The sequence below is a fragment of the Eublepharis macularius genome, chromosome 8 (assembly GCF_028583425.1).
Source record: "Eublepharis macularius isolate TG4126 chromosome 8, MPM_Emac_v1.0, whole genome shotgun sequence".
Lineage (NCBI taxonomy): Eukaryota > Metazoa > Chordata > Lepidosauria > Squamata > Eublepharidae > Eublepharis > Eublepharis macularius.
This window is the reverse complement of record NC_072797.1, coordinates 80,198,740-80,214,920: the sequence shown is the minus strand read 5'-3', so window position 1 is coordinate 80,214,920 and position 16,181 is coordinate 80,198,740. Positions and strand designations below refer to the sequence as shown.

Here is a 16,181-nt window from a genome sequence, read left to right as displayed (position 1 = left end):
ATGGAAGTGACATCATGGGGTGCTCTAGGATTTTTCAAAACTCTGTGGTAAATTCACTGAAGATGTCCAAAGATGTTTTTTTTCAGGAGAGGCCTAACCACAACTTCCTTCAACGCGGGGCGATTTTATTGATGGCTTCGGAAAGACGGACTTGCCAGTCTTCCACTAGCTCATCCAATGAACCGCCAGGGAGCATCAGATCCCGCAGAGCATTCTGGAAACCAACTGGATCCATAAGTCTCTGCGGATGAGCATAAATGAGCTCGCCGCCCTTGCAGGGGGTGGGTGGGATATCCAGCCGAGCCTTCAGGACCACATGTTCTAACCATGGCACCAACTCAGTTGTTTCCAGTACCACTCCCATCCCCATCCCCAAGATCAAATCCAGCGTGTGGCCTGCTTGATGTGTAGGGGCTGAAACGATCTGGGAGAGTCCAAGTGTGGCCATGGAGAACACTAGGTCCACAGCCTAGTGGACCACAGCCTAGGCGTCGTTGTCAGCATGGACGTTGAAGTCACCCACCACCAATAGTTTTGAGTACTCCAAGGCCCATCCAGCCCCCACCTCCAGTAGACATGGCAAGGCATCTGCTGGTGTGCTAGGCAGCCGGTACACCACACAGATGGCTAAACTCTCCTCAGCACCCCACACCAGACCTACACAATCAGTGCCAGGGATCTCTGGGATGGGGAGTGGCCTGAAGGAGAAAGACTCTTGGACAAGAATCGCCACCCGTCCCCCGGCCTCCCATTCGGGATTGATGAAGGACTGAGAAACCAGGCGGGGCCAGTTTGTTCAGGGCAACTGTCTCACCCTCCCTCACCCAGGTCTCGGTCACGCATACCAGGTCCACATCATTTGCCAAAAAATAATCATGCAATGTTCTGGTCCTATTATTTATGAACCTGGTATTATACAACATCAGTGTCGAAGAGGGGGGGGCTATATTTCCTAGCTCCACACCCAACATGCCTCTGGATGGGATGCAGGTTAGAAGGACACTGAGCCTCACCATATCTCCGTGTCCTTCTCATCCTTCCCTGGGTCCCACCGCCATACCTCCCTCATCCCCAGAGGACCGGGATCCCTGGCCCCATGCCGACGGCTCTCTGTGTCCACTACCCTTCTGTTCACACCGCTCATCCAAGCTACCAGCTCTCTTTCAATTGCAAATGCCAGACATAGTATGCAGTCAAGTGCACCCTATCAGGAGTTCAGACCAGAGTTTCTTACCTATCAATTAGTTCTCTCATGTCTGGGTTCTAAGCCACATCTACATTTAATTCCATGGGTGGAACTACAGTATTCCCCCCCCCCCCAGCCAATATCCTTTCCCACCCAACTAGTTTTACATCAGTTCAAAACCCTGCTCAATCATACCCAGGACTATATCAATTTTTTGTCTTTTTATAAATTTCCAATATTAAGTTAAGGCCGCTATACAAGGAGTATGACCTAGTGCATAAGTCAGTCTGCATTAAATGCTGTGTGCCAGAGGCTTCCCAGCACTCAATAATTCTCAACAGTTCTTCTTATAAATGGGTCTAAGATCTTAAACAAGTTTGATAACTCTCTTAGCCCTTTTATCCAGCCCTCCCTCCCCACTCGATCCTTATAGGACCTATCAAAATCATTTCAAATTTAAAGTACTGTTAATTAACATTATCAGTGTTATAGTTTGTATTGTGTTCTAATGAAATATTCCTTGGGATGCAATTAATCAGAAATTGAAAATCCTGAAATAAAAATAGCATTGTTTTTTGCTAACGGATGCCCTTGTGAAAAACCACAAATAAACAAATACTGAAATATGAAAGTAGGTCAAAAACAGATATTGGTAAACCGACTTTTGTATGCATATTTGTACATTTTAAAAAGTAATCTAAAAAACAAAGGCTAGTTTTACACTGTGTCCTAGGAGACATCACAGTGATTCTTAACACCTCTACTTGACCTCTGCCAAAACCTGTTGTATGTGGTTTTGATGAGAGATGTCAAGGCAGGCGTAAGTCCAGAATTCTGCCCTATGTGCCAGGAACTGGATGATTCTTAAGATGTTGAAGCATTGCAGTTCTCTGCTAGCCTTGTGGCAGATATAGCAAAGAGCATGTCCACTCTGTGTGCTAATAATACCAGTGGAGTACCGGATCAGGTTCAAGGTCTTGGTATTAACCTACAAAGCCCTATGCAGACTGGGACTGGCATATCTGCAGGACTGCCTCTCCCTGTATGAGCCCCAGAGGACGCTATGATCCAGTGATAAACAGCTGTTAATGGTCTCTGGCCCCAGGGAGGCCCGCCTAGTGTCGACTAGAGCCAGGGCCTTTTTGGTCCTGACTCCAACCTGGTGGAATGCTGTGTCTAAAGAGACCAGGGCCCGGCTGGATTTGCTGTCCTTCCACCGGGACTGCAAGACAGAGCTGTTCTGCCAGGCATACGGTTGACACTGGCTGGGCCTCCCCGCCGGCCAACTAGAGGAAAACATGCCCCCCTACTGGAAGCACTTACCGCCCAGCCTTGTGAAATACTTTTGGAGATGGTTGGGTGGTGGTCTTTGGAGAAGTCTGCTGCTGTATTTTTTTTTTAAAAAAATTATATGGTTTTAAAGTTATTTGTATTTTAAATTATTATACCGGTTGTATTCTGCCCTGAGCCTGCTGATTCAGGGAGGGCGGAATATAAATTGAATTAAATAAATAAATAAATAAATAAATAATCATGTTTTACAGGTTTATATAAATGTCTTGACCCCTCTGATAAGGAGAGGTAAATAGACTTATAATAATGTATAGTCATTATAGTCTTCTTCTTTTTTTTGGATGACCACCTTGAGAGGCTCATCCCTCACCAGCACCCGTACTCAACCATCTCCCATCCTGTCTGCTTCTCCAGGCCTCAGATGGGCAGGGAAGGTTGCACTACCTTATTCCTTCTCTTGTCCTGGAAGTGGTACCATGCTCCAGCTCCCTCTCCCTGTGACTGCTTCTCAGCCCTCACACAGCCCTCCCTGTGACTCCTTCTCAGCCCTGCTTTTAAAGGATTCCGCTTTTCCCACCTCCTTGGAATTCCTCCCAGTTGTCACCCAGCTTCCCTGAGTGCCCCTTCTCCCTGCCGATCTGATGGGAGGGCTGACTACACAGCAGCCTCCCAGCCCCACTCACTCAACTCAGCCCAGGGCAGGACATTTGCTCTTTTCTCTGCCTGGCTCCCTCCTGCTGCTTCTGAAGCTTCTTCAGTGACTCTCTTTGCTTTCCCTGCTCATGCTGCCAACAACTCCCTGTGTGCCTTGCTAAGGCTGAGCTGCCTGGGCAACTGTAGAAGAAAGGTGAGTCAGCTGGGTGGCTGGGGGCTAGGGATCCCATTTCCTTGGTGGGAGCGAGGGATCCTCTGCTCTTACTCTCCACCTCCTGCCTCCACTTAACTGGCCAGCAAGGGAGGATGGCATGGGAACAGGTCTGCCAGGTGTGCTCCCAAGGTAGTGCGATGATGTCACTCCCGGGAGTGATGTCATCGTGCCACCGTAAGAGCGCTCTTGCACTTTGCAACAGGCTGATTTTTGCCCCAAACGGACCTGTTTTGGCCTGGTTGAGGCTCAAATCAGCCTGCTGTGAAGCATGCACGCACCCTTGTGCCCTGTGCAATGATGTCACTTCCCAGAAGTGGCATCCTCGTCTGCAGGGGTGCACACGAGGAGGATCATGAGCCCAGCAAAAAGGTAAATGCCGCCTCCCACGGGAGGCTAAGGGGACCTGGTAATCGTACTGGGGACTGTTGCCCAAGATTGCGCATGAGTGTCAGCAGTTGCTGTACTAGGGATTCCAGTTCCCCTTACCCTCCACCCCCTGCCATCACTCACTTGGCCAGTGGGGAAGCAGGCCTCTTAGGCACGTTCCCACGGTGGTGTAACAATGTCACTCCTAGGAGTGATGTCATTGCGCCACCCTGGGAGCATGCGCACGCTTTGCAGCAGGCCAATTTGGGGCCCAAATCAGCCCACTGCAAAGTGGGGGAGGAGCTCCTGAACCCTGCATGATGCTGTCACTGGGAATGCACACACACGATGTCAAAAACAAAGTGAGTGCTGGGTCCCCTCCTCGCGCAGGGAAGGTAAGGGGACCCGGCAACCCTATGCTGTCCCAATGGGATGGTGCAGTGCCTGCAGCTTCAGTACTGACAGAGATGACGCTGCAGTGCTGGAGGGGGCATACAGGAGGACTTTGTTGCCCGACACATCAAATGTATTTTTGAATCCCTTTCTAATATCCACATTAGGGTGAATGAATGTATCTGGGGTAGCTATCTTCAGATAATGATCTACCATGACAATAAATTAGTAATATCACTGGAGCATAATGGGTGCTCTGCCCAAACTTTATCCTATAGTAGATATACTGTCAGTAGAAAGGAAAAGAGAGTCACAACTCACAAGGGGAGATGTCTTTGCCCAGGTTCAGTCCTTTGGTTCATTTTGGTTATGTTCCAATGCCAGGAGCTTGTGTGAATTAAGCACACATTTTCTGTAATGAACAGACAGGAAGAGAGAGATTAGTGCATGCACAATTAGTTATTTGAGTAAATCTGTGATAGATGAATAGTTTGAAATTAAACCACTTGTGCATCTTTGACTTGTTTGTGATAGAAAACATAAGCAAGGAAATCACCTTTTAAAAATTTGCTTCTAACATTGCCCTGTGGAAATTTGTATATCATGGATAATCTAAGCAAGAATATCTTTTGTAGACTCAGAATATGCAGTTACTGAAGCTGTAGTTTGTAGTCTACTTTGTTTTCTTTAAAGCATGTTGTGTTGGGCTGAAGCAGCTGCGCAATGCATTCAACAGTGGAGTAGCTTTTGAAAATGGCAAGTGCTTCAAGTACTTGCTGTGTAAAGAACTGCACCCTCCCATACTGTCCAGCTTGCCATATAAGGTCCTCTTCCCAAGTCCTGCTTTTTGTCCCCCTGCTTGAAAAGGGGAGGCAGAAAATTCAAATGACCAGTCATGGCACCTTGCCTTTGGAATGCCCTTCCTCTTTGGCATTCGTATTAATAACATGATTGACGCTCTAATTTGAAGACAGACATTTGTACTGTTAGTTATGCATCTTTGATGATGAACTGCAGCTGCTAAGATTAACTGCAGAACATTAAGAACATCTTATTTGGCTTTTTGACTGAACTACTGTTTGGAGTTGTATGGATTGCTGCACAACCATTGTTAAGGATTTAATTCCAGTGCTTTGGCAGGGTCTGTCAACATTGCTGGGACTGGGTTCCATGATAGTAACTTGGTCCTCTAGAACTTCGGTGAATAGATAGTCAGCTTGGCAAATGGACTGAAATGAGCACTCTATTCCCTCTTGGAAATGCAATGAGGATTGAATAGGTCACCTTTTATACTTGAAATGAGGGCTCATTTTGAGGGGGAACGTGCAGGAACGCAGTTCCGGTAGTTCCCCAAAGAGGTCACGTCAGGTGGCCCTGCCCACCTGACTCTTGGCCCTTTGGGGCCCATTTTGACATGGGCCATCGTCACACGAGCCCTTATTTTGTCAGTTTTGCACTAGAAATCGTTTCTTCTGTTATCGTTATTAGAATGGATTCTCCCGTCTTTTGACAACTGCTTGCGCTTCCAGTCAGTCACATTAAAAGGGAAAAGCGCAATTCGACGGTCAGTCAAAGTGCCTCCAGAAATGGGGCCCTAAAAATCCTGCCCCCTTTTAAAAAAAATTTTTCCGCATATTTGCGTTATATCACTCTTCTATTATAATGTTGTGCTGGGCCAACCCAAAAGCCAACCGTGATAGGTAGCAGAGGTTTCCCACCCATGGCAGAATAGCACTATAGCGCTATAGCATTATAGCGTTATAAGGCTGACTTAAAAAAAAAATTACTTTGAGGCTTAATTGCGGGTTGCACTGGGGCTTGTGGGAGTGTAGGGCAGGAGAATCAGTGTTAGGTGAGACAGATGATCAGGGAGAGTGAGCGTTTTGGTGTTGCAAAGCATTCATAGTCAACCCAGGGCATTCACATGGAAGTGGATAAAGACGACATAAAGACTCACAAAGCGTGAATTGGGGAGAATGGCGAAATCGCAAGAGAGCCGGAATAAGGTGAGAATTCAGCGGGAGATGGCGCTAGTTTGGCGCTAAATTTATGGCCATGTGACGACGGCCCTGGATTGAGGCTGAAATGGCTCAGATCGGGCCTCTGACGGGTGGTGGATCACTCTCCCGCTCAGCAGCGGCCTGATCCTGACCATTTTGGGTGCCTTTTCAGCCATTTTCAGCCCCTTTTTGCCATTTTGGGCCCAATTTCGGCCCTGAATGGCCAGGATTGGGTCCAAAACAGCCAGGATAGGTGATGTCAGGGGGCATGGCATATGCAAATCAGTTATGTTAATGACATATGTCCAGTGATGTCAAGGGGTGTGACATATGCTAATGAGTTATGCTAATTAGTTCCTCCAGCTCTTTTTCTACGAAATGACCCCTGCTTGAAATATTAGAGATTTACTAGGTTAATACTATAGTCTTTTGAGCATTACTTGTGTGCTGCAGAGATGTTTGTACCAGATGAGCAGTTTGAACATTTTTATGTATTGGGGCCTTTTACTTTCTATAGTAATTGGTAGTTCATTAAACTGAATGTCTTCATTTAAGGGCCAGGCAGAAAAAGCAAAGTTGATAACCGTTCCCATTTACTTTCATATAATGCAGTCATGGATTTTATTAACAGAGAATATGAACTGAATAGAAATATGTTATCTTGACCTCTTCTAATATGTTAGATGTTGTTTAACATTGATAAAGACAGAAATATTTTGAGGAAAAGGGAAAGGATTTAAAAAAAATTTTAATGCAAGAATACTAAAAAACATTTAGTCATGGTGTTTGTAGCTATTTCATAACGTTTCCAGGTGTTTGCAGCTATTTCATAAAGTTTTGAGGCAGAAACACATGTTAATGTAGTCCTGGCTCATTTGTTCTAAAGGGAAATATCTAGATCGCAAAAAGGATCTTTAGATCAACTCTGAATGTACCTGAAAAAATGTGGGGTTTGAATCACATGTTCAGCAGTGCATGCATTGAATGTGTTAATCAGGGCATGTTTAAAGAAAACTCAAGTGTACACTGTACATAGATTAAAAGTGTATTCACTGTAACATGTGAACACAGTTTATTGTCTTTTCTCCTTTCTACTTTTTTGCACACTTACTCTCTCCAGCCCTTACATGCACAGTTTCTATCAGCAAAACTAATCCTAAACAGTGAGGTTAAAGCTAATCCTAAATAATCCATTCTACTATATTGGTAAAGTTGCCAACCTGCAGTAGGTTTTGGGTGACAGGGACTTGTAAATCAGCATCATTCTTACACTTTGATGGCATGTCCAGTGCGAACCCAGAAATGATGTCATTGTGTGTGGATGACACTTCAGGATTCCCTGGCCGTCTAGCTTTTAGCAGGAGACTTGGCAGCCCTCTATCTTATATAGTAACTAGCAACAGAGCCTGTTGTGTGAAAAAATGCAACGGGCTCTAGAAAACTTATTTGGCAGGCTCTCACTGCAGGGCCTTAGGAGGGCTGCGCCACTGCGCCTGGCCTCACCATCACCTTCGCAGGGCCTTGGGAGGGCTCCACAGTGGCTACATCACTGCGCTGGGCCTCCCTGCTGCCTCTGTGATCACTGTGGGGTCTTAGGAAGGCCACACCACCGTGCTGGGCCTCCCTGTAGCCTCTGTGGCCCCTCAGAGGCCTGGCGCAGGCATGTCCACAAGCCCTTCAGTGCGTCTGCGCCAGGAAAAAAGGTCTTTGGCAACATGGCTTACCTTTTATATATATAGTAATAGTGAAGTGGCCCTGCTCTGAAAATGCATAAATCTGGAGACTGGAGCTATGAAAGGACAAGACAAATCTTAAACACCTGAAAAATGCCCCAGATTTGCAGAAAAATCTGAAATCTAAAAAAATACATTGAGTGGTTTAAAAAAAAAACTAAGCAAGAAAGGGAACCCGCCCCACCCCCGGTGGAATGATTATTCAATGCAGTCACACAGTACTATATGCAATGAAGTACTGAGTGACTGCATTCCATAATCATTTCACCAGGGGGGTGGGGGACGTCCCTTTCTTGCCTGTTGCCTGTTTCTTGCCTGTTGTCTGTTATCTGTGGCTGCTTCTTTGCTTTGGGTTAAAAAAAAAAACCAAAATGGTTAAAGGAGATCCCGTAGCTTTAACCAGATATCCTCAGTGGCTGCAGCTTGGCAACAAAGTAATAATTAGGTCTGTAGTCCAGGCTTGATTTCTGTCAGGAAAAGGCGTGTGTGTGTGTGTGGGGGGAAGCAGGGCCCTTTCCAGGGCTCTTTTGGCCTTTTAGAGAAGACTCATTGGGGCCAGGTCCTCCAGCATCCACTAGGTGGCTTGATGCCACATGGCATGCATGACTCACCCAGGCCTGGTTGCTTGCTGCTGTTCAACAAAAAACAAAAAGCAGGCGCCCCCCCCCCCCCACACACACACACCAGCAGAGGATACAATCAATCACAAGGTTACAAAGTTATTCACAATGTATTGCCCTTGAAAAAAGTGGAATTGATGAAACAGGGTGAGCTGGCTTCCCTGTTGAGCTCTTAGGGGGTCCACCCCCCTGGGATGCAGTATCTGACCTGTCTGGAGATGAACAAAAAAGAGGATGTTAACAATGACTGTGAATTACCTGCCTTGTCCACAATTCATCTGCACATCACTGCCGATGGCTCTGCAAGAGATATAGTTATGAAGATATATTATTTATTCTTATTGGACAGTGATTGATATTATTGGAAGGACTGTTGATATATTTATTGAAATATAAATTATTGCTATTTATATAGGGAACTATGAATGACTGTATGAGAACTTGTAGTAGCTATATTTATTCACTGATTGCGCTGGGCGCTTTAATAGATTGTGAATAACTTTGTAACTTCGTGATTGATTGTATCCTCCTCTGGTGCGGGGGAGGGGGGGAGCCTCTCTTTTTGTATGCTGCTGTTCAACAGCAGCCCCCCTCCGACAAAAGCCAGTGTAGCGTAGTGGTTATGATTAGGATCTGGGAGACCAAGGTTTGCTGTGGAAGCTCACTGGGTGACTTTGGTCCTGTCAGATACTCTCAGCCTAACCTACCTCTCAGGATTGTTGTCAGGGGAATGATAAAAGCTTCTGTGAATCCCCATTGTGGAAAAAGGCAGTATATAAATGAAATAAATTAATTATATATAGTTAATTTAGGCAGACAAAAGGTAAATTGTTTTGTAAGTTTGAAGGACAGAAGGACAGGTGAGCATAGGGAGACTACCAGGTGGAGGGAAAGAGGAAATAGTGTGGGGATACAGGGGAAAGTAAGGTGCCGATTCCCTACTGTGCAACCTAAGAAAAGAGGGTGTAACCTTCACAACAAAGTCGCATTGGAAAAGCTCTGGTGTGCAGTTTTCCACTTAGGTATTACAACAATGTAGAATGCGCCTGGGAAAAGACTGTTATCTCTTTCCATGTTCATTGGTGGAAGTGAGTAATGCAAACTTCAGAGCTGAGTGCTCTAGAACTCTGCTGGTTCCTCTTAGCCATACAGAAGTCTTGACTGCTAAGAACAGAAGTGGTAACATGGTACTTAAAAATTCCTGCAGTAAGAGCTGTCTGGACGTGCTCATAGTTACTAAGCAGGAGAATGTTTTAAACATCCTGCTACCAGATAAAGGAAGTTCTGCTGTCTCCTGAAGGATGGTACATTTCAAACCAGGATAACAGTATGCTGTTCTTGATAAGCAAGTACATTTAAAGTGAGATAATCTGACAGGTTCAGATGCTTGACTGAGTCTAGAGAGCACATAGATGAATTATTATTGCTTTGGGGGACAGCACAGCAGTCTTGAGTAAGCAAGTCAAAGATCATCCTCTGTGAATCTCAAAGACCACAACTCCATTAGGAAATATCATAGCCTATACTTTATTGTGTTTCTGCCTGAACTTCACATCAGCTAAACATATTTGGTTAACTCCCTGTTCTGGGTTATCCGAGGCAAACAGTGCTTTCCTTTCTTGTCCACAGGGGTTTGGAACATGCAGTAGCCTAAGGAAATGCACTATATTAATAATGGAATGGTGGGTCTATCAGGTATACACACTGCCTGTCTGATCTCAAAAAAGGTGGGGAAAGTAGGATTTTCTAAATAGCAATGTCTTGTCAATCTTTCAACATGGCTGTCAGATAAAATAATTTCAGATTACTTAGAAAAAAAGATACCACTCGCTTGTAAACACAACTAGTTTCTTGAGTGCACCTCTTTGATTTCTTCCATAGAACTGAATGGCTGTTTTTAATTCCTATGGTAAAAAGAAGTGCTTCAATTAGAGTCTGTCATTTGAGATACTTTTGTAGAAAGGCTGTCTGAGAATTCAGGGGGGATGTGTTCTAGGACAGGGAACATTTTTTTTCTCCTTGTTGTCTTTGGCTAATGCATTTTAGCACTTAGATTTTGTATGCTTTCATATCCAAAGTTAAAGGAGCTTATACCAGGTGGGAAATAGAATGAGTGTTAGAAGCAGCTTTTGATAGATGAAGAGGTGAGAAAACAGCCATTGTATGACTTGTTTGTAATGAATGGACATTTAATTCACCAGCAGAGCAACGGGGACTGATCCTGACATTTGGTACATCTGTTTATTTCAATGATGTTTTCTAAAATCTTTCATTTGGATAAAGCATTCTATAATCTCGGAAAGTAAATCAGTATTTGTTACTTACGACGAAGTGGATCTGGTGAAGCACTTCCAACAACAGGTCATTGGTGAAGTCAAGAAGGGAAAGCTGACACATAAGCTCGGTCTTCATTTTGTTTGTAAGATACATTTTTCTTCTTACCTCACCAGGGTAGATCTCTGGCATTCCCAACCCGGAAACTAGTTGATTGATTCATATGGAAGACACAGCGGAGAGAATGGAATAATGGTGACAGCCTGATGGTGAGTCTCTTATACAACTTCATTTTCTGTGAGGACATACACCCAACACAAAGTAGAACAGTCACTACATTAAGAAATACTTTTTGTGTTATAATTTGTTTACAAGGAAGCACCTTACACTTGAAAATTATAGAAGAGGTCCTGAAATTTAGTCCCTTGATGAAAATTATTCAAGATATGATTACCTGCAAGTTGTACATTAATATGTCAAAGTGCTCCTCTATTACAAAGCTGACTGCAAATGAGAAGTGTTGTGGTGAGATCCCTAAGAAGGGTGACAGCAAGAATTACTTTAGTTAATTGTACATTCTGCTTGGCAACAGGTGAATGTAGGACCCTGGGAAGGACCCTGGGAAGGCAAGCAAGAGGCTAGGTCATCTTCAGGTTGGCTTCTAGTCTTAACATTTAAAGCCCTTACTGGGCTGGGACCAGCATATCTATAGGACCACCTCTCATCCTGTGTTCCCTGGAGGACACTTAGATCAATGGACAAACATCTCTTGGTGGTCTGTGGCCCCAAAGAGATCCGCCTTGCCTCAACCAGGGCCAGGGACTTTTCAGTCCTGGCTTCCACGTGGTAGAACTCTCTGTCTGTGGAGACCCAGGCTCAGCAGGAATTGTTATCTTTGCGCCGGGCTTGTCAGACAGAGATGTTCCACCAGGCATATGGTGGTTGAGGTGGGTGGGCTGTGAAACGGGCCTCCTGCCATGGAGGGGGGGGTTACCCCCTGTTCTGCTAACATATAATAGTTGGCCATCTGGCCCCATGGATTGCTGGTTGGGTTGTGCAATATGTATGCTGCTGTCTTTTAGTAATTGTATTATATATTTATTGAAGTTTTTATCTGGTTTTTTAAGTAATGTGTTTATGTATTTTATATATGTTGTATTCTGCTCTGAGCCTATTCATGGGGAGAGTGGATTAGAAATATAATAAATAATAATGAAATAATAATAATAGGTGAAGTTTGTCAGGTCCTGGCAATGGTCACCTCTAGGTTAGACTATTGTAATGCGCTCTAAGCAGGGCTTCCCCTGAACCTGATCCGGCGGTTACAGCTGGTGCAGAATGCAGCGGCACGTGTTATCACGGGCCTGCCGATGCGTGAGCATATAACACCAGCACTGTGTCAGCTGCACTGGCTACCAGTGGAGTACCGAATCAGGTTCAAGGTTTTAGTATTAACCTATAAAGCCCTATGTGGACTGGGACCGGCGTCTCTGCGGGACCGCCTCTCCCCATATGAACCCCAGAGGACTCTCCGTTCCAGTGGGAAACATCTGTTAAAAGGTCTCTGGCCCCAGGGAGGCTCGCCTGGCATCAACCAGGGCCAGGGCCTTTTTGATCCTGGCCCCAGCCTGGTGGAATGCTCTGTCTGAAGAGACTAAGGCCTGGCAAGATTTGTTATCCTTTCGCCGGGCCTGCAAGATAGAGCTATTCCACCAGGCATATGGGCAGTGCTCGGCAGAGCCTCCCTGGCCGGTTAATGAGGCCCTCCCCTACCACCAATACCCCGCATTTTTAAAAAAAACCTTTTTCATGCAGAGGTGCTCTGAAGTTGTTTTAAATTTTTGAGCAGTCAAATTCTGTGCTGCTATGCTGATATTTATAACTTATAATTGTATTTTAATTGTGTAAATGAGATGTTTTTAGAATCGTTAATTATAATAATTGTTTTATATATTTTAACCTTTATGTATCTTGTCTGTCTTTCTCACTGTGACTCAAGGCACAGTGTAAGTCATTACAATCAGCAGGGACATTCAATAAATAATGCAAATAGGTTCAGGACAGACAAAACAAAACCTTTATTCAGTGAGTAATTAAACTGTGGAATTCACTGCCATTGGATGTAGTGATAGTATACACAGCTTAAAAGGAGGTTAGGTAGACTGATGGAGGATAGGTCCATCTCAGTAGCTACTAGTCACAGCGACTGAAGAGAGCCTCCATATAGAGACAGCAAACCCCAGACCATGAAGAGCTTTAAAGGTGAGGACCAACACCTTGAATTAGATCCGGGGGCTCATTGGTATCCAGTGCAACTGTTTCAGAATTGGTGTTATATGAGCTGACCATGGTGACTAGGTCAGCAACCTAGCAGCCACATTTTGCACCATCTGAAGTCTCTAGAGCTTCTTCAAGAATAGCCCTACTTAGAGTGAGTTGCAGTAGTCTAAATGAGAGGAGGCCGTTGCATGGATCAAAGTGGCAAGGTTGGATTGAGACAGATATTTATTTGAGGAATTACAGTTAGTAACCATTACATCCATTTAAAAAGTATCATACTCAAAATACACAGCTTTGATATAAAAATAATTGTATAAAAGCTTAACAATGTAAGTACAAGAATTTGGGCTTTCAGAGTTAAAGTGAAAAAAACAAATGTCACTCCTTTGTATATTCTCTGCGGATTCTGTAAACTGCAGCCAGAAATCTGGCATTAGCAAGCGTGATCTGGGAATTAGAACCTGACAGGAGCTTATTAGTTAGCTCCGTATCCAGAAGGCTTGAAAATTTCTTCAATACAGGTTGGATATATTTTATACGTATTTCATGATAAAGCTAATTGAGACAGATATAGAGAAAGTTGTTGGGCTTGGAGAAGATGGAAAAATGCTGTTCTAGCCAACATGGATACCTGTTTGTCCGTGGAAAGCTTAGAATCAAGCCAAATCCCCAAACTCTTCATGGAGTCCACAGCAGAAAGGAGTGACAAATTTCCCACAGCCAAAGTCCTTTTCAGCCACTGGATCTCAGTTTTCAAAGAATTTAACTTCAGCCAGCTACCCCTCAGCCACTCTACCATGGCATCCAGGCATTGGGCCAAGGAAGAGATATCAGCTTCTGTTTGCTTATTGAAGGTAGAGTTGGGTGTCATCAGCATACTGGTGGTATCCAACCCCAACTCCCCTAACATATATTAAAAAGCATCAGGGACAAGTTCATTAACCCAGAGGAAGAGTTGCCACGAGATAACTTTTCTCCTCAATATTCTCACAGCCAAATGACCTTCTTTAAAGGTTGTTGTTGTGCAGAGGTTACTGAGATGACATGTATGAAGGATTTACTTATTGTTATTATTATTGTTGTTATTAATATCCTGCCTTTCTTCAGTGAAACTTAAGGCAGCAAACATTGGTTTCCAAGGTTTCTGTCTAAGTACTGACTCGACCCAGACCAACAAAGTTTGGAATTATTGGCTACTAACCATTCCCTGGGCTAGTGTACAAATCCTAAGCACTAGTACATGCTGAGCTATTATAAGAGCTTCATCCAATTTCAATCTGCTGTTATCATTGTTTGCTTTGACAGATTAATAAACTATATTGAAGCTACTAAATTTAAATTCTGTAATTTTCAGCTGAAATTCATGAGCAGTTCACTTCAAAGTAAAGCTGTTAACTTCTGTTGAACTGTCCTGGCATGAACATTCGTGGCCTTCTTTGTTCAGAGGGCTGCAGCGGTATCTGTGATTGACAGAGGCTTTTGCAAATATGGGTTCTTTTGCCGCCAATAGTAACAAACCAAATTACAAGCACACTCTGCATTTGTCACATTAAAATTTTGGAGAGCAGTGTTGTTTATTCATTGCCAGATGCTTTGCAAACCTGGGAAAGCTGAAAGCTGGCAGAATGACACTGTCATAAGTACATTATGAGTAGACATTTGGCTTTTGAAGTGCCGAAGAAAGGCATAACAATGGCATACGGTCATTGTTTTCTTATCAGCTATGAAAGATTCCAATTTGCATTCCTCTAAGAGGGTGTATAAATAAAAACATACAATATACATTTACATTTTTTACTATTGACAGTTGTCAGCTTGTGAGGGAGGGTGGTAGGAAGACCATGTTGGAATGGCATAGATACACAACAATGTTGAACTCTTATTTCTTAAACATGAAGCAAATATCAGGGGTCTATGCAGAAGCCTTTCAGACTTTTAGTCTGTTGTTACCAAACTCAGCATTTTAACCATTATACTACATTGTAGCACATTGTAAGTACATTTTGAGGTCAGGGAAATCAAATTAACAACAGTCATGGCATTTGTGGTTTAATATTAGAGCATTATGCCCCCTCCCCAAAGACCAGTGATGATTGTGAATTTTATTTGTGACAAAAATTCTTGATACTTCTATTTCTTTTATAACATGAACTGGACTAATTTAGGTTATAATTTAGTTTATTCCATTCATGTAAGCAATCTTTCTACATCATGCCATAAAACCACAGTCAACTTGAGTTATTACTTGGGTCCCACTTTTATTATATCTGTGATTAGTATGGGTTTCTCAGAACAGTACATCCAAACATCACAAGGGAATTATATTTTGAAAGCAAAGTGCCATTTAAGCCAAGGGCAGTAGAAAACTGTGTAAGCAACCTTCTTAGACACAAATCATTAAGGATAGCAGGAAGTGCCCCCTTTTCAGCTCTAGGAAGGAAAAGAATGATTGCAGTTGAATTGCCATGGGCCCTTTATTGCGTAAACATTAGCCTGCTAATGGTTGATAGTTGTTGCATAAGAAACAGGATGGCAGAGCCTTATTTCTGGAGAAGTAGCAGAACAAGCCTCAAGATGACTGTTGTTATTCAAGGCTAATATTCTTCTGTGTTTCATTTTAGCAATGTCACACACTGTCCTGATACTAATCTTTGCATTCCTTTTGTACATTTTGTACATTGTTTTTCCTCTGATAATTGTAGTGTCAGATTTTCTTTATTAAGTGTGTGGGGGGGGGGAGATGAGCCCACAATTATAGCATGAAGCAACACATTTTTAACACCTAGTAAATTTAACACAAGATGCCAAAAAAGAGGTGGTAGCAGAAACTAGAAGAGAATCCAGGTTTGGGAATCAGGTAGCAATAAGTTTTTTTTCATTCATTCAAAATATTTATGTCCCATTTTTCTCCAAGTCATCTGGACTTAAACCAATGCTATATCATCTGTTAGAAGTTATAGCTTTTTCTAAAAGAAATGAATGAACAGGTAATGAACTGCACATTTTAAAGGATTTGAAGTAAAGAAAAATGTCCCATACAGAAGGAGAGGGTGGGCCAATAGCTGGCAAACAGGACAGTGTGGACTTCTATGAAAACTAACAGTAGGAAGGATTTAGAAGGATACTGTCTTCTGGGCATGACACGGAAGGCTTAGAAGTAGCTTAGTA

General features: G+C 43.5%; 1 protein-coding gene across 1 annotated transcript in view; it reads left to right on the top strand.

Moving 5' to 3' along the window:
* The window catches only part of MARCHF3 (membrane associated ring-CH-type finger 3), a 146,968-nt gene that overhangs the window by 59,995 nt on the left and 70,792 nt on the right, over positions 1-16,181 (top strand). The window contains exon 2 of the mRNA XM_054986545.1: positions 10,910-11,002. The gene's annotated coding sequence lies outside the window, so the exon portion shown is untranslated. The remainder of the gene's footprint in view (positions 1-10,909; positions 11,003-16,181) is intronic.